The 18963-nt window shown below is 53.0% G+C and overlaps 1 long non-coding RNA gene across 1 annotated transcript in view; it reads right to left on the reverse strand.

Annotated features, from left to right (window-relative positions):
• Nucleotides 1-17055: 17055 nt before the first annotated feature.
• The window catches only part of LOC141987119 (uncharacterized), a 192802-nt gene continuing 190894 nt past the window's right edge, over nucleotides 17056-18963 (reverse strand). The window contains exon 3 of the long non-coding RNA XR_012639446.1: nucleotides 17056-17300. This is a non-coding gene — a long non-coding RNA (uncharacterized LOC141987119). The remainder of the gene's footprint in view (nucleotides 17301-18963) is intronic.

An 18963-nucleotide genomic window follows, 5' to 3' on the forward strand; every position in this document is an offset into this window, starting at 1 on the left:
CCACTTTGGCCGGTAGGGGGTTGATAGTTCCTTGACCCACCTGGTGTCCAAGGTAAGTCACTCTGTTGAGGCCTAGTTGACACTTCTTAGCCTTAACAGTTAGTCCTGCCTCCCTTATGCACTCGAAGACTTTTTGTAGATGCTCCAGGTGTTCTGCCCAGGAATGAGAAAATATGACCACATCGTCAAGGTAGGTGACTGCAGATTCTCCCAATCCCTCTAGGATACTATCTACAAGTCTTTGGAAGGTGTTGGGTGCATTCCGCAGCCCGAAAGGGAGTACATTAAATTCATACAGCCCGAGATGTGTGGTGAAGGCTGACCTTTCCTTGGCAGATTCATCTAGCGGTACCTGCCAGTACCCCTTGGTTAAGTCCAAGGTAGAGATGAACTGGGCCCGTCCCAGTTTCTCCAATAGCTCATCTGTGCGTGGCACTGGATAGTTGTCTGGGCAAGTTACAGTTATTTAGCTTACGGTAGTCCACGCAAAAACGTAGCTCCCCATCTGGTTTGGGAACTAGAACCACTGGAGATGCCCATTCACTGCCAGAGGGGCAGATTACACCCATCTGTAGCATGTCCTGGATCTCCCGTTCTATAGCAGTTTTGGCTTGAGGAGCCACCCGGTAAGGTTGGACTTTAATTGGGTGAGCATTACCTGTGTCAATGGAGTGGTATGCCCGTTCAGTCAGTCCTGGGGTGGCTGAGAATGTCGGCGCGTAGCTAGTGCACAGCTCCTTGGTCTGCTGTCGCTGCATACGCCCAAGGGTCATGGAGAGGTTCACCTCTTCCACACCACCAGCACTTTTCCCTTCGTAGTAGACACCTTCAGGCCACTCAGCGTCGTCTCCTCCCTGGGTTGTAAACTGACAAACCTTTAATTCTCTGGAATAAAAAGGCTTTAGAGAATTAACATGGTACACCTTAGGCTTTAGGTTTAAGGTGGGGAATGCTATGAGATAATTAACAGCTCCCAGTTGCTCCTGGACCGTGAATGGCCCTTCCCACGACGCTTCCATTTTATGGGCCTGGAGCGCCTTCAAGACCATGACCTGGTCCCCTACTTTGAAGGAACGCTCTCTGGCATGTTTATCATACCAGGCTTTTTGCTCTTCCTGAGCCTCTCTTAGGTTTTCTCTAGCAAGGGCTAAAGAGGTTCAGAGGGTGTTTTGCAGGTTGCTTACGAAGTCTAGAACGTTAGTTCCTGGAGAAGGTGTAAACCCCTCCCATTGCTGTTCACCAACTGTAATGACCCCTTAACCTCGCGGCCATACACAAGTTCAAATGGTGAAAACCCTAAACTGGGGTGTGGTACAGCTCTGTAGGCAAAGAGCAACTGCTGCAACACTAGGTCCCAATCACTGGAGTGCTCATTTACGAATTTACGTATCATGGCCCCCAATGTTCCATTAAACTCCACCATGCCATTTGTTTGATGATGGTAAGGGGTGGCAACCAAGTGATTTACCCCATGAGCTTTCCAAAGGCTTTCCATGGTTCCTGCCAGGAAATTAGTTCCTCCATCTGTGAGGATGTTGGAGGGCCAACCTACCCTGGCAAAAATATCTGTTAATGCCTAGCACACACTTTTAGCTCTGGTGTTGCTTAGAGCTACTGCTTCCGGCCATCGGGTGGAAAAATCCATGAAAGTCAGTATGTACTGCTTTCCTCTGGGTGTCTTTTTTGGAAAAGGACCCAGAATATCCACAGCTACTCGCTGAAATGGAACCTCAAGGATGGGGAGTGGCTGGAGAGGGGCTTTGACATGTTCTTGGGGTTTTCCCATCCTCTGGCACACCTCACAAGACTGGACATAGGCAGAAACATCCTTGCCCATTCCCTTCCAGTGGAATGACCTCCCCAAATGGTCTTTGGTCCTGTTCACCCCAGCATGGCCACTAGGATGATCGTGGGCTAAGCTCAAGAGCTTTACCTGGTACTTAGTTGGAACTACCAACTGTCTCTGCGGATGCCAGTCTTCCTGGTGTCCACCAGAAAGAGTTTCCTTGTATAAAAGTCCTCTTTCTACAACAAACCGGGATCGATTAGAAGAGCTGAGAGGCGGTGGGTTGCTCTGTTCCTCCGTTCAAGCTCCCTGGAGGCTTTCATCTGCTTCCTGTTCGGTCTGGAACTGTTCCCTTGATGCTGGAGACATCAGTTCCTCATGGGATTGTGGACCTAGGCTTGGTCCCTCGGGAAGCGATGCGGGGGATGGGGCTGGTCCCGGGGAAGGTGACCCGCTCTCCGCGGGTGTGCTAGGTTGGGGTTCAGGCTCCGGCTGAGCCTTTTGCGTAAGTTTAGCGCTGCTGCCGGTGCGGGCTCAGTGGGGCCCTCTGGTGTTGTGGTTGCAAGCACTGGACTCAGGGCTGGCAATGGTTCTGGTGCTGGTTGCTCCACTGGTTCCGGTTCTGGGACTGGCTCTGTCTGGGTCTCTGGGACTGGACCCACAACTGCTGTCGCAGACGTTGGCATGGGGTCCAGTTCCACCACCTCAGTTTGAGCCTCTGATAACACAGACTGGGCCCTTGTTGAAGTCTCAGGAACAGAGCTAGGTGTGACAGCTCGCTTAGCCTGGCTGCGGGTGACCATTCCCACCCTCTTGGCCAGCTTCACATGATTGGCCAAGTCTTCCCCCAGCAGCATGGGAATGGGATAATCATCATAGATGGCAAAAGTCCACATTCCTGACCAGCCCTTGTACCGGACAGGCAACTTTGCTGCAGGCAAGTTTAAAGAGTTTGACATGAAGGGTTGAGTCCTCACTTGGGCCTCTGGGTTGATGAATTTGGGGTCCACTAAGGACTGGTGGATAGCTGACACCTGTGCTCCAGTGTCCCTCAATGCGGTGACCTTCTTCCCGCCCACACTCACGGTTTCCCTTCGCTCTGAGGGTACCTGGGAGGCATCTGGGCCTGGGGACCTCTGGTGTGATTCCGGTGCAATGAACTGTAATCTGTTGGGGTTCTTGGGGTAGTTGGCCTTTACATGCCCTGGCTCGTTACATTTAAAACATCGCCCAGCTGACTGGTCACTGGGGGGAGGTGGGTTGCTGGAGAACGGTGTGGTGGAACGATAAGGTGTCTGGGGTTTTCCTTGGGATGTAGGTGGGGCCTTGGGTGGCCCCCGGTGATAGGGTTTTGTTTCGGGTTGCCCCTTCTGATATTCGCTCCAACTACTACTAGTTTTTTTTCTTTTCTGCTACCTTCACCCATTTGGCTCCAATCTTCCCCGCCTCGATTACAGTTTTGGGCTTCCCATCTAGGATGTACCTTTCTATTTCCTCAGGAACACCCTCTGAGAACTGCTTCATTTGCATTAGGAAAGGCAACTCTTCCAGAAATTTAACACTTGCTTCTGATATCCAGGCATCCCAATGTTTCACAATGTGGTAGGCGTGTCGGGTAAATGACACATCTGGTTTCCACCTTAGGGCTCTGAACCAGCAACAGCAAGAGTTACAAAGGTGTCTAGATGCCTTTGTAACTTGGGCAGAGCCCAGATGTTGGCAGGCAGGATGGAACCTGGGACCTCTGGAGCTTAGTGCAGGAGCCTCGACCACATGAGCGAAAAGCCAAGAGGCTGTTAGCTAAGGCTCTAGAGCAGACTCCTTTTCTCTGTGTCTCGAAGTGGTCCTGGTGCCACGAGATGGGCCAGAACCCCACAGCCAGGAGATATGTGGGTTACCCCTACAAGGGCAGGGATGGGCCTGGTCTGATTTTCAGCCGTGCCTGTGTGCCATGGAAAGTGCATCAGAATCAGGCACCTGAGTCAGGCACTTCTGCCAAACCCACGAAGCACCTCTGTACTTCTTTAGGGGCCTAAACCCCTTTGTCAAACTGGGCCTCGTTCAAGCAACTCACAGAAACTCGTAAAGACTGGCTGGAGTTGATCATACTTGATGAGTGTTTCTTTTCAGCCCCCTGAGCAAGGGGCAGGTAGTTCTGGAAGAGATACCAGCTCCGGGAGATATCCATACACACAGCAGGGGATGCTTTCCATGAGCACAGTCACACAGCGTCATTACCGTCGTCATATGGGAGCTGCTTGTTAATGAGGGGCTGGGAGTGCGCTCTTGTTCCTGCTCTTCTGGGCTCCCTTTTTCCCACTTCCCCTTCGACTCAAACGGCTCCTTCTTTGTCCCTGGAGCAGAAAGAAACATTCTTAACATTATGTTTTTCCATGTCTTCTCCCTGGTTTACAGAGGATGGAAGTTGGGCACAGAGCCCTGAAGCGAATTGCCCAGGGTCAGTCTGTAGGTTGTTGGCAAAGCTAAGCAGAGAACTCCGCTCTCCTGACTCTTAGCTGGGGGCTTTTACCACACGAGTCTTCCTCTTAGCTAGGGGCCAGTTTCTTTTCAAAGGTGTAGTCTACTCCTAGAATCATAGAATCATAGAATATCAGGGTTGGAAGGGACCTCAGGAGGTCATCTAGTCCAACCCCCTGCTCAAAGCAGGACCAAGCCCCAACTAAATCATCCCAGCCAGGGCTTTGTTAAGCTGGGCCTTAAAAACCTCTAAGGAAGGAGATTCCACCACCTTCCTAGGTAACGCATTCCAGTGCTTCACCAGCCTCCTAGTGAAAAAGTTTTTCCTAATATCCAACCTAAACCTCCCCCACTGCAACTTGAGACCATTACTCCTTGTTCTGTCACCTGGTACCACTGAGAACAGTCTAGAGCCATCCTCTTTGGAACCCCCTTTCAGGTAGTTGAAAGCAGCTATCAAATCCCCCCTCATTCTTCTCTTCCGTAGACTAAACAATCCCAGTTCCCTCAGCCTCTCCTCATAAGTCATGCGTTCCAGTCCCCTAATCATTTTTGTTGCACTCCGCTGGACGTTTTCCAGTTTTTTCACATCCTGCTTGTAGTGTGGGGCCCAAAACTGGACACAGTACTCCAGATGAGGCCTCACCAATGTCGAATAGAGGGGAATGATCACGTCCCTCGATCTGCTAGAAATGCCCCTACATATACATCCCAAAATGCCATTGGCCTTCTTGTCAACAAGGGCCCACTGTTGACTCATATCCAGCTTCTTGTCCACTGTAACCCCTAGGTCCTTTTCTGCAGAACTGCTGCCGAGCCATTTGGTCCCTGGTCTGTAGCGGTGCATGGGATTCTTCCGTCCTAAGTGCAGGACTCTGCACTTGTCCTTGTTGAACCTCATCAGATTTCTTTTGGCCCAATCCTCCAATTTGTCTAGGTCCCTCTGTATCCTATCCCAACCCTCCAGCATATCTACCTCTCCTCCCAGTTTAGTGTCATCTGCAAACTTGCTGAGGGTGCAGTCCACGCCATCCTCCAGATCATTAATGAAGATATTGAACAAAATCGGCCCGAGGACTGACCCTTGGGGCACTCCACTTGATACCGGCTGCCAACTAGACATGGAGCCATTGATCACTATCCATTGAGCCCAACAATCTAGCCAGCTTTCTATCCACCTTATCGTCCATTCATCTAGCCCATACTTCTTTAACTTGCTGGCAAGAATACTGTGGGAGACTGTGTCAAAAGCTTTGCTAAAGTCAAAGAACAACACGTCCAGTGCTTTCATCCACAAAGCTGGTTATCTCGTCATAGAAGGCAATTAGATTAGTCAGGCATGACTCGCCCTTGGTGAATCCATGCCTGTTCCTGATCACTTTCCTCTCCTCTATGTGCTTCAGAATTGATTCCTTGAGGACCTGCTCCATGATTTTTCCAGGGACTGAGGTGAGGCTGACTGGCCTGTAGTTCCCAGGATCCTCCTTCTTCCCTTTTTTAAAGATTGGCACTACATTAGCCTTTTTCCAGTCATCCGGGACCTCCCCCTATTGCCATGAGTTTTCAAAGATAACGGCCAATGGTTCTGCGATCACATCCGCCAACTCCTTTAGCACTCTCGTTTGCAGCGCATCCGGCCCCATGGGCTTGTGCTCGTCCAGCTTTTGTAAATAGTCCTGAACCACTTCTTTCTCCACAGAGGGCTGGTCACCTCCTCCCCATGCTGTGCTGCCCAGTGCAGTAGTCTGGGAGCTGACCTTGTTCGTGAAGACAGAGGCAAAAAAGCATTGAGTACGTTAGCTTTTTCCACCTCCTCTGTCACTAGGTTGCCTCCCTCATTCAGTAAGGGGCCCCCACTTTCCTTGACTTTCTTCTTGTTGCTAACATACCTGAAGAAATCCTTCTTGTTACTCTTAACATCTCTTGCTAGCTGCAACTCCAGGTGTGATTTGGCCTTCCTGATTTCACTCCTGCATGCCCAAGCAATATTTTTATACTCCTCCCTGGTCATTTGTCCAATCTTCAACTTCTTGTAAGCTTTTTTGTATTTAAGAGCAGCAAGGATTTCACTGTTAAGCCAAGCTGGTCGCCCGCCATATTTCCTATTCTTTCTACACATCGGGATGGTTTGTCCCTGTAACCTCAATAAGGATTCTTTAAAATACAGCCCGCTCTCCTGGACTCCTTTCCCCCTCATGTTATTCTCCCAGGGGATCTTGCCCATCAGTTCCCTGAGGGAGTCAAAGTCTGCTTTTCTGAACTCCAGGGTCTGTATTCTGCTGCTCTCCTTTCTTCCTTGTGTTAGGATCCTGAACTCGACCATTTCATGGTCACTGCCTCCCAGCTTCCCATCCACTTTTGCTTCCCCTACTAATTCTTCCCGGTTTGTGAGCAGCAGGTCAAGAAGAGCTCTGCCCCTCGTTGGTTCCTCCAGCACGTGCACCAGGAAATTGTCCCCTACATTTTCCAAAATCTTCCTGGATTGTCTGTGCACCGCTGTATTGCTCTCCCAGCAGATGTCAGGGTGATTGAAGTCTCCCATGAGAAGCAGGGCCTGCGATCTAGTAACTTCTGCGAGTTGCCGGAAGAAAGCCTCGTCCACCTCATCCCCCTGGTCCGGTGGTCTATAGCAGACTCCCACCACGACATCACCCTTGTTGCTCACGCTTCTAAACTTAATCCAGAGACTCTCAGGTTTTTCTGCAGTTTCATACCGGAGCTCTGAGCAGTCATACTGCTCTCTTACATACAGTGCAACTCCCCCACCTTTTCTGCCCTGCCTGTCCTTCCTGAACAGTTTATATCCATCCATGACAGTACTCCAGTCATGTGAGTTATCTTCCCCTCCCCTTGTACACCTTTCCTGTCAGTGATGGGCAACAGGCCTCATTTTGCATTGAACCCCCCAAGAAGGAATGACTCAGCTCTGGTACGGTTCCCAGCTGTGACCTGCTGAGACCTCTGGAGCATTTTACTGATGAAAGGGACCCGGTCCAGGAGAAAAGAAATGATTTCCTCCAATGTCCAGCCTCTCTCTTCTTTCTCCTTCCAGCCTGGAGCAATGTTAGTAGTCCCCACCCCACCGTTCCAGATCCCCAGAGGGGGGTGACCTGACATTGTCAGCTCTCCCCACCTCAGCCATGGACCTCTGCCACCCTCTGCAAGAGGATCGGTCACTAAATGGATTCCAGAGCCGGAGGTGCCCATCACTGTCCCGTGAGATGGCCCTGATGTCGAAGGCTTGTCGAGTGACTGGTGTGAGTGTTCCTCACATGCTCCTCGCGAACCACGTGGATTGAACCATCTCACCTGTAAGATCCACTTCGTCTTTGTCTGTTGTCTCCTGCAGCTTCACCTCCTCTGCCTCCACCTGGGTCTCAGCTGCTTTCTTCTTCAGGGACAAGTGCGTCCACCTTCTTGGAGAGGAAGCTGTTCTCTCCTCACTGCTCTCTGCCATCGCGCTGTGGGATTGGCAACAGACACAGAGTCTTTTCATGCCTGACAGGATGGTCCATGAGCATTTTCTTCTCCGGGGCTTCTCTGGCAAGGCCTGTTCTTGGGGGCCGAGGCCAGAGCATGCCTCAATGGCTGCAGGTTGGACGAGCACTTTGTGCACATGGATCTCTCTGTGCTCCCGAGAGGCGAGTCTTTGGAAAAAGGAACGAAGCCTGGAATAGAAAGAAGGAGGAAATGGGTTTTTCTGTCCTTCTCGAAAGGAAGGGAATTAGTTTTCCCAGGATTCCCAGATCCACGAGAGTGGTCTTTTGAAGCCATCTGCTCCTCTAATAGCCAGGACTGGTTGCTACAACCAAGAACATAAGCAACACAAGACCGCCCAGACTGGGTCAAACCAAAGGTCCATTTAGCCCAGTATCCTGTCTTCTGACAGTAGCCAGTGCTGAGTGCCCCAGAAGGAATGAACAGGGAATCATCAAGCGATCCATTCCTGTTGCTCATTCCTGGCACCTGGCAAACAGAGGCTAGGGACACCATCCCTACCCATTCTGGCTAATAGCCATTCATGGACTTCTCCTGCATGAATTTATCTAGCTCATTTTTGAACTCTGTTATAGTCTTGGCCTTCACAACATCCTCTGGCAAAGAGTTCCACAGGTTAACTGTGCGTTGTGTGAAAAAATACTCCCTTTGGTTTGTTTGAAACCTGCTGCTTATTAACAAAGACGTCAAAGGGGGCACTAGGATGTGAACCAAGGACCACTTGATCTGTAGTCAAACACTCTGCTGCTGAACTCTACCCCCATGATTAGACCCAGCTGAAGGTGAAGACACATGGGACCATGGTGAAAAAGAAATTCTTCTGGGAAAGTTCTCGGGCCTGTGTTCTGCAGGAGGTCAGACTAGATGATGGGGGCTGGCCTTAGGGCCTTTGAAACTATGACTTTATGAACCTAAAGTTGTCTTTAACTGCTAGTGTGAAGGTGGCTGCTCCTGTCGAAGAGGAGATGCTTTGTCCGCGGTTTCCTTGCGGAGAGGCACCAGGACCGCTGTTCCCCCTTTCTCATAACCTTTCTTGGACAGAGCACATCACAGGTTCTCCCCTTTTGTTCTCTAACTGGAAACCTCCATCCACCATATCTGTAATTCCTCCCATCCTCGCACAGTCGCTGGCTACATTTCCTAGCCTGACTCTCACCCCATGGATCTCATGCCTCCTCTGCCAATGGACGGACATGGAAAGAGCAAAGGTCAGTTTCTATGTTCTTTGGTCATTGCCTGGGCCTAGTTGCAAAAATGCTTCCTTCTTAACCCCACTCCTTTGTGCACAGAACATTGGGACTCTGGGAACAGATAGGGCCACGCTGAAAACGAAGAAAGCTCTGTTCCCAGAGAAGCCAGGAAAAGGAAGAAAAGATTGTCATCTAGAAGGTTTGAGGGTCTGGAAGGATGAATTAGCAGCTGCAAATATGTTGACTTATTCTCAACTATTTGAAAATCTGGAATGTATTAGCATGGGGGAAAGAATCAGTCAACTTTAAATGAAGAATTTCCCATATTATTTAGAACATCCAGTCAGAAGTTAGGCCACCAAAACAATGACAAAGAAATCATACTGAGACCCATGACAAATGTAGGCTACAGCTGGAAAGGAATTGCAGGAGGGGATTGACACATCTATTTTCTATAGCCCAAGGGGGTAGAGTAGAATTTGTAGAGAGTTTTGAGATCCGTCGCCATGAGATTATTTCTGAGAGAACTACCAAGATGACAGCCAGGGGATGGGAGTGGAGCTGTGTCACTTTCAATATCTTAAGATTAATTTCTTCTGCATTATTTGAGCTCATTTATGTGTATTTCAATCACGTAAATTCTGAGATCGATATTGTCTCAATACACAATTGGCAGTCATTACAGGAGACAAAGGGTTTATATTCACAACTTGAAGGCAAGGAGTGCATTAGAGGCAACTCCAAGGGAAATACTATTGATGGAGATATCAATCAAAATTCTACACGAGTTTTGTCATCTTCCCTTTTGGTTATATCCATGGAAATTCACCCCGACTAGTCTGCTGAAAGATAAAATCATCTAAATCTGCCTCCAAAGAACCCGAAAGGCTGAAGCAGAAGGAGGACGGAGAGATGGCCACATTCAAATCAAAAGGGAACGCTGAGACTTGCCTGTTGCCACACCAGCCCCCACCCGTCCCGAGGAGAAGGAGGCACCGACCTGTCATGTGCGATCTAATGAGCAGGGAAAGAATCTGGGAATTACCTTCTGTAAAAACTCATCCTTTTTCTCCTTGAACACCTGTGGGAATAGCTGATTCAAGAAGTTGTTGACAGAGGGATGGTCCGCATCTCTCAGCAGCTCCTTGGGTCACCAGCCGTTGTCAACCAAGCCTGTTGGCAGACTGACGGCGGGGCAAGAATGCTGACGCCGAACACTCTTTGCTGTTTGCATCCGCGACATCACAATCAGCTTGTGCATAAACACACACAGACCCCCACCCAGAGAGACATGCACCCAGAAAAGTTAGTAACATGAATAACACTGAGAGACTCACCCAGATCGCTAGGAATTTTGATTTGGGGGAGGGGGATCATAGGCACCGACTGCATGGGTGCTCCGGGCCTGGAGTGCCCACGAGGAAAAATTAGTGGGTGCTTAACACCCACTGGAAGCCAAGCTCTGCCCTCCCTGCAGTGCGTCTTGCCCGCCGGCAGCCCCACTGAGCAACTCCCCACTCTCCCTCCCAGCACTTCCTGCCCACCGCAAAACAGCTGTTTCATGGAATTCAGGATGCTCCAGGAGGGTCAGGGAGGAGCGGGGACATGGCATACTTGGGGGAGGAGATGGGGAACGGGTGGGATAGAAGCGGGGCAGGGTGGAGCAGGGGCAGGAAGAGAGGGGGAGGGTTTAGAGGAAGGGGTTGATTTGGGGGTGGGGCAGAGCAGGGGCGGGAAAAGGTGGGGTGATGCTTGGGGGAAGGGGTGGAGTGGGGGTGGGGCCTGGGGCAGAGCCGGAGATGAGCACCCACTGGCCAGAGGGGAAGTTGTTGCCTACTGAGGGGATGGACAAAGGACTGATAGAGTCATAGAAGATGAGGGTTGGAAGAGACCTCAGGAGGGCATCTAGTCCAACCTCCTGCCCATGGCAGGACCAATCCCCAACTAAATCATCCCAGCCAGGGCTTCGTCAAGCCGGGCCTTAAAAACCTCTAAGGAGGGAGATTCCACCACCTCCCGAGGTAACCCATGCCAGTGCTTCACCACTCTCCTAGTGAACCTAGATCTCCCCCACTGCAACTTGAGACCATTGCTCCTTGCTCTGTCTTCTGCCACCACTGAGAACAGCCGAGCTCCATCCTCTTTGGAACCCCCTTTCAGGTAGTTGAAGGCTGCTCTCAAATCCCCCCTCATTCTTCTCTTCAGCAGACTAAATAAGCCCAGTTCCCTCAGCCTCTCCTCATATGTCATGTGCCCCAGCCCCCTAATCATTTTTGTTGCCCTCCGCTCGACTCTTTCCAATTTTTCCACATCCTTTCTGTACTGGGGGGCCCAAAATGGGAGGCAGTACTCCAGATTTGGCCTCACCAGTGCCGAATAGAAGGGAATAATCACTTCCCTCGATCTGCTGGCAATGCTCCTACTAATGCAGCCCAATATGCCATTAGCCTTCTTGGCAACAAGGGCACACTGCTGACTCATATCCAGCTTCTTGTCCACTGTAATCCCCAGGTCCCTTTCTGCAGAATTGCCGCTTAGCCAGTCAGTCCCCTGCATGGGATTCTTCCGTCCTAAGTGCAGGACTGTGCACTTGTCCTTGTTGAACCTCAGCAGATTTCTTTTGGCCCAATCCTCTAGTTTGTCTAGGTCACTCTGGACCCTTCCAGCATATCTACCTGTCCCCCCAGCTTAGTGTCATCTGCGAACTTGCTGAGGGTGCAATCCATCCCATCCTCCAGATCATGAATGAAGATGGTGAATAAAACCGGCCCCAGGAGTGACCCATGGGGAAGCGGGGGAGCGGATGGAGGAGAGGGGCACACGGTGAGGGGCAGGGACCCCACAGAGGGGGGTGCAGTGGAGGAGAGGGGGAACTCAGCCAGGCAGCGGTGGGCGGTGTGGGCTGGGAGAAGGGGCGAAGCAGATACAGGAAGAGATGGAGCACAGGCGGGGCACTGGGGCCCAGGCATCCGGGGCCTGGTCATCGTCGGCGGTGCCGGGGAGGCGTCTGTTCCACCCACCGTCTGTGCTTCCACGGAGGTATCTCCAGGATGTCAATGCTGCCCGGAGCTTCCCTTCCCTGCCAGGCCTGAGCAACCAGCGCTTGTAACCAGGCCACTCACAGCCTCCCCGCGGGGAGCGTATGGACACAAACCGGCTGGAGAGAAGTTAGGGCAGGAATCCCTGGAGACTTGGGGAGCATCTTCAGTGGATGAGGGTGACACCCCCCACAGGAGCTGAATTTCTGACTCGGGTCTAAGTCGTGCCGTGTGGATGGGGCACCACAGTTGGGAGGCTCTGTTTGCTGCGGTGGATCCACTGGGGGTTGATGCAGTGGGGGGTCTAGTGAAGACCCACTAAATTGACAGCAGAGCCCTCTCCGGTCGACTTTGGGACTACGCCGGGAAGGACAGGAGGAAGGTAAGTCGACCGAGGAGTGTCTCCCGTCGACCCAGCCCAGTGTAGACACAGCAGTACGTCGACGGAAGCGACGTCAAATCCAGCTCTGTTATTCACGCAGTGGGAGCAGCGTAACTTAGGACGATTTACTGCGGTAGGACAGACACAGTCTGAGGCCTGAGTTTCCCCTGCAGTCTGGATGCTCAAACACCGGCTTGGCAACACAAGTCAGCAAGCCCAGGCCACATAGAGACAGGCTCAGTGTGCAGTGTGGACACACCCTCAGACAACCCCGGTATTGTCAAAGGAGGAAATCCTTCCTGTGTTTTGACTTGCTGGTAGAAGAGCCGAGTGACCTTGGAGCTCACCGAGCTTCACTGACAAACGCAGCGCTCCAGCACCTGAGCTCTCGGGCTCCCTGTTGAAAGAAAAGCTGAATGAGCGACCAAGGTCAAAGAGAGGTGCTCGTCTTTGGACAAGGGCAGGGAGTCCCACCCTCAAAGTGAGAACATTTCTCTCTTTGTCTGTCTGTGTTGGGGCAGGAGCGATAACACGTCCTCCTGCATTTGCTATTTCAGAGAGTAGTTTCTGGCTGTCTTCTCAAAGACAGGGTGCGAAACAGGCCTCAAACCTGACTGAGTGGAAACAAGAACGATGCAGCTCGACTGAGCCAGCTGAGAATTGAGATGTGCCCCTTTGCTCGAGTGAGGGAATGACCCGTGAGGGGACTGGAAACCTGACCGGCCAATTCTTAACTTGCACTCTCTCAGCATCTTTCCTCTGAGTGCCGTCACGGTAGCTTCAATACCCCAGCAGCGGACGCCCTGCCAGCTCTGGGCCCGACAAGCTTTCCTTGGGATTGGATTCTGGAGAGCAGGGGTGCAGGGAAGCCACAGGTGCATGTGACTCCGTGGTGAGGTTTTCCTTGCAAGATGTGTGTGTGAGTCTGTGTGTGTAGGAAGCACTGAGTGTGGCCCTCTCACTGAACCCACAGAGGGCGACGGTGGTCAGAGCGAGACAGCAGAAGTATAAAGGGGCAAGGACGGGCAGAACGATGATGACTGTGTTGTGTTTCATTCCTTAGATGTGGTGCCACCACCTTTCCCTTTAGGCTTGTAGTTTCCCAGGGGTAAAAGTAACCATCTGTCCAGCTACAAGGGCGTGTTTGTGTTCATTCCTGCGAGCTACACAGGGGTTTGATGTTGCTGCTTTCAATCCTCTGGCTCTGCCGGGAGATGGAGCAATTCAGGCCATCACTGAGCTGAGGGAGGGAGATGATTTTCTGACAGGGAGGGACGCCTCCTCCTAAAGGTGCTTGGCAGGCAGCCCTCCTTCCCAGGTCCCTCCCGACAACACCCAGTTGAAAAGGGACCCTCCCCAGCCCTCCTCAGCGCGGTGACAATGAGCGAGTGAGGGAGCGTGGGGGAGAGGGAGCGACGGAGGGGAGGGAGATGGCGTGAGCGGGCCGGGACCTCGGCGAAGGGGGGCACAAGGGGTTCAGTTTTGTGGGGTGCAAAAGTTGGCAACGCGAGATCCAGGGGCAACAACTCCAACCTCCACAGAGGCTGGGCAGGGGCAGGACATCAGCTTGGAGGGGAGGGGTGGGTGGGGCAGTCACATCACAAAGGCCTTTTGCAGGAACTCAGGCCATTGGGCAAAGGTGGTGGGGAGGGGGTGACCTCACAGAGCGACCCCGACATCAGCCGGGCAGGTCCGAGGTGCAGGGCCAGGGCAGTCGCTGAGACCCCCCCGGCTTTGCTGCCGCACATCTCCTTCTCCAGGTCTCCCCTCGAGGCCGGGGAGAGAATTAGGATTCACGTCTGTGAGCATGTGGAGGAGCCTCTGTGGAGTTTTCTCCTTTCCTACCCCTGGTTGTGCCAGAAAACGAACTTCCCTTGGACAAGGTCAGAGGCTCAGAGAGGTTTGTAACCTGTTGGGTCTGATCCACCTGCTGCAGGCAGAATTCTCGGCACAGAAAACACTGGCTTAAGGGGGCAGAAGTTGATTTCCTACCTAGGACTTTGACACTTGGAATCCCTGGGGACCTTGGGGTTTATCCTTTTTGGTTTCCCTTTTCCTCTTTCCTCCCTCCTTTCTCCTCTTCTCTTGCTTCTTTTTTCCCTTTTCCCGGCTTCCCTCCCTCTACCAAGGAGGGGTGTGTGTGGGGTGTGGGCGAGGGAGGGGGTTGCTCTCATTGCGGGAGGTCCTCACAAAGAGGTGGGTCCGGATCTGAGAGTGATCCCCTCTGATGGTGACCTGGGCCGTCCTTTGAGACATCTGGTGAGACCTCTCAGCCTCCCACCCCTCAGTGTCTCAATGCTGATTGGCCGAGCAGGGGGCTATCCACAGCGAGGAGACTCAGGTCCTTTTGGTCTCCTTTCAAATCAGGCAAATGAGTCACAACCAATCCAATGTATGGGATTAATCTTGCTGCTTCTCTTCATTAATTGTCTCTTAGCAGTTCATGATTTCCTCTCATGTTCTAGGTCTTCTAAAATACTTGCTGAATAATATCTGGGTCACCTGAGAGCACTTTATTCCCATCGGTCAATGTATGAGATTCAAGATGTGACAGACAGGTTGAAAGTCAGGAGCAGTGTTTCCTCCAATTTGTTACGTCCGTGTAGGGAATGAATTTTGTTATGTGCACCAATAGGGAAGTGAGGTGTGACCCCTCACCTGTCTCTTGGTGCAGATTCCAAAATTCATTCTGCACATGGACAGTGTGTGGCAGGGGTGAGGCTGAAGGGTTCGGAGTGTGGGAGGGGGCTCAGGTGGGCAGAGGGTTGGGGTGTGGGCTGTGGGGTGGGGACAGGGACGAGGGGCTGAGGGCTAGGATTTATTTTTCCTAAGTCAAAAGGGGGAAGGGAAGGAGTTATGCTTCATTTTTTACCTCATAAACTTAGGTCCCGTGTAATCTCCAAGATGCTGTGGTAATAAGACACTGTGTCATGTGGTGAGCTCACAAGAGCAGAGGGTGTGAGAACGACAGCAACTGAGAGGGCAAGGGATGTACAGTCAGAGTGTTTCAAATGCTGCATTCGTCAGCTGATATTTAACAGCAACGCTTAGCTAACATAATGGAGAAAGGAATTCTCTGCTAAAGATTCAACATGCCCCTTTGGCCAGCTCCACCCCTTCCCTGAAGGCAGTGTGCTCAGAACAACCCCTCCCCACCCCAACACACACAAGCCCACAGCTGAGTACCCACTGTTGGCAGACGGACACTGGGCTAGATGGACCTTTGGTCTGACCCCGTCTGGCCGTTCTTATGTTCTAATGTTCTTATCACATGCTCAATAACATCTGCAAGTTGCTTCCCTCACTCGCCACCAGAATCTGCTCCCTGCAACCAAAGGCAGGGAAACTCCCCCTGAAGGGGGGAAATTGGAGGGGAGGGATGGGCAAAGGGACAAAACGGGGACAGGATCAGGGGTTCAGATGGGGGGGCTGCTCTGCCAGGTAGGTGCAGAAGGGGAAACCCCCAGATTGAGGGTGGCAGAGGGGATAACAGTTACCACAGATGGGGTGAGCCATCAGCAGCAGTTCCAAAACAGGGTGTGGTGGATGGTAGAAGGACTTGTGTTCCTCACTGGATAGTCCATCTCAGCACCCCCTTCCCAGGGCTGTGGTGTTAAAGGCCCCGGGTGGCCCAATGCCCAGGGACCGCAGCTCTTCTCTCGCTGACACGGTGGACTGAGCTGCCACAGGAAACTTGATTCAGGGAAATAGTTTACACCCTCGCCCCAAACCCCCTCAGCCTAAAGCAACGGAAACTTTTATAAGTGTTGACCCAGTTTCAAAGAATTCCTGGCCAGTTTCCGTCTCTATAAATTTGTCATATCTGCCGTTCTGATTGCCTGAATTGGTCTCCCTGTCCTGAACCCCCCTGGATTTCTGTAGTTCCGCATCTTTTCATGATTGATTTTTAACAATGTTATTTGGGTGACACTGTCCAGTAGTTCAGGAACCCACCGGAGAGGTCGGAATTAGGAAACCCCCGTGATCCAATCCCCCCGGCCCGAGCTCTTTCATTATTTAGCCTCAGGGAACCAACTTCAAAAGGAGCGCGGGAGAGAGCCCCACCACAGCACCGTGCTTCACACACTGACCTGGAACACAGGGGACCCTGGTTCAACCCTTCCTCCCTTGCACACAGTGGGGGGAGATGCTGGCAGCACCAGCTCATGCTCAGGCCTCCCTGAACCACAGATCGAGCACAAAGGCAGGCTTGCCTAGGTAGCAACAGAGCAGAGTGCCCAAGGGGAGTGTCTGGGACACCCTGTTCAGGCTGTTACCCTGCCTGGGGAGTTCGCTCTTGGTGGGTGAAATCAAACTGTCGAGCTCCCAGTCCCCATGGGGTGTGTGCCCTGGTGTGTAACACTCTGCCCTGAGGTTGGTACTCACGCCCCGAGCTACGCTAGGCAGCTGTCAGAGTAACAGCCGTGTTAGTCTGTATTCGCAAAAAGAAAAGGAGGACTTGTGGCACCTTAGAGACTAACAAATTTATTAGAGCATAAGCTTTTGTGAGCTACAGCTCAGGTGAGGTGAGTGCTGTGAGAGAAGGGTTGGGCTAGGACACTTCCCCCTTGTCATGACTGGCTCTCAGTTGCCCCATCCTCTTCTGGGAGCATGTGCAGAGAACTAAAAAAGCTTTCAAAGACTGGGCTCTTTCCGTTTTGATTTTCCTTCCACGCTCTGCCGGCCTGTGTCCTTGCTGCCTTTTTGCTGCTGCTTCCAGGTGGTTGGTTTGAGGTCCATAGGGTCTGTGGTGTCCCGGTTTGGGTGGGTTATTGGAGGAGGGGGAGGACGAGTCTATGGCAGCAGCCTGCGATTTGCCTTGCCTGCCCGGCTTGCGCTTTTGGCTTCACTTTTGGGTTTTGATTTTTTTCTTCCACTATCATCAGTTCATCACTTCACCACGTAACTGTCCGGAGCCTGGCTCGGAGCTGGAGGCAGGAGGAGAGAGACAAGAGTGAGATTTCAGCGTCTCCAGGTAGGGACCATGGCTCCAGGAGGCCCCAACCAACACTATGGGGTTTTTAATTCATAGCTGTTGGTGGGTCTTGGGGAAACCCTGGTGCACCAGCGGGGGCGGGTGTCTGACGGGGTGGGTGGGGTGGCGGGTGGGGAGGAGGTGGCAGAGCTGGGAGGTGGAGGGGTCTGTGTGGTGGGAGCTGTGGGAGGGTAGGGGATGGGTTGGTGCTGTGGGAGGAGGAGAGGGGGGTTGTCGGCAGGGGGCAATTGGGTTGTAGGGATGGGGACTGGGTCTGGGAGGGATCTGGGGGAGGGAGAGGCTACAGGGGACTTGGATCGGGGACTGGGGTCAATGGCATGGCTGTGGCGGTTGGGTTGGGAGGTAGTGAGGGGCAGCACCATGGCCCCAGGGGACACAGCATGGCTGTGGGGGGCTGTGGAGGGGGGTGTGGGGGGTGGCACAGCTGGGTGGGGCGGCTGCACCCTGGCTTGGGGCGAGGAGGGCAGTCGGGGGGGGATTGTGGAGGGGTTCGGCCACACTGGGGCCTGGGGGCTTGTGGGGAGGCAGCCGCACGGGGCTGTGGGGAGGGGTAGTGGGGTGGCACCAGGCCATGGCTGTTGGTTTGTCTTGGGGCATCTCTGGTGGGGTGCACTAGCAGGGGATGGGGGGGGGTCTGTCACCCACTGGGTGTAAGTTGTGGCATTGACTGATCTCGTGACATTTTGTATCTTCATTTTTATTTAGAAATACAGATCGATCCCCTCCGCCCGGGGCTTTGAAATCACTGGGCCCCTGAGCAATGGGCCCCTTGGCCCCACATCCCTGCTGGAGGGCCGGGGGGTGAGGCTACAAGACATGAAATAAGAGACAGACCCCCCCCCCGGGCCAGACCCAGGGACTCCAGCATGGTAGGATCCCGGAGGCACCGGGTGGAGCAAGCCCGGGGCCCAGCCGGGCAGCAGGAGGGAATTGCGGTCGCTGCCTCGCCAGCCCCCCAGGCCTCGGCTGCTGCTGCTGGGGCCCCCCGAGCCCTGGCTGCGGGCGGGGGAGGGACATTCCCCCTGCCCCCCTCCCCCCCAAGAGACTCTCCCCAGGCAGAGATCCCGGCCCGGCCCCCCCCCAACTGGGACCCCGAGCCTCGCCCCCAGCAGTGCCCCCCAGGGAGAGAAGGGGAGACCTGCTGTAGCTATTGGAGAGGAAATGCCTATGGGAATGGCAGGACAGTGACCAGTTCTTCATGCAGGAGGGAGCGTGGAGAGACTGGAAGGGGCAGCTGGAGCAATCAATGGGGAGGGAGTTGCGGGCACCCAGCCTTGCCCAGCTCCATTCACTGCAGCCCCCTGGGCAGATTGACTTTCCTGGGAGAGCGGAGGGGCAGGGAGAGGAAAAGCCAGTTCCTGCCTCTGCCTGGTACCCACGCTGCTGGGGGAATGTGCGGCTGGGGGGACAGTGTCAGGGGGGATCCCCCAAAGTGGCTCCTTTGATTCTGCTCTTTTCTGGTGTTTGGCTCAGAAGCCCTGTTCCTGGGACAGTTTAATAGCATCTCGTGGGTTTAGTCCCAGTGGGAGAGGTTGGCTCTGTGTTGTAATGACATCACTGAGGCTTCTCCCAGCATGGCAGAGTCTCGAGTGTCT

This window comes from Natator depressus, chromosome 5 (genome assembly GCF_965152275.1).
Source record: "Natator depressus isolate rNatDep1 chromosome 5, rNatDep2.hap1, whole genome shotgun sequence".
NCBI lineage: Eukaryota > Metazoa > Chordata > Testudines > Cheloniidae > Natator > Natator depressus.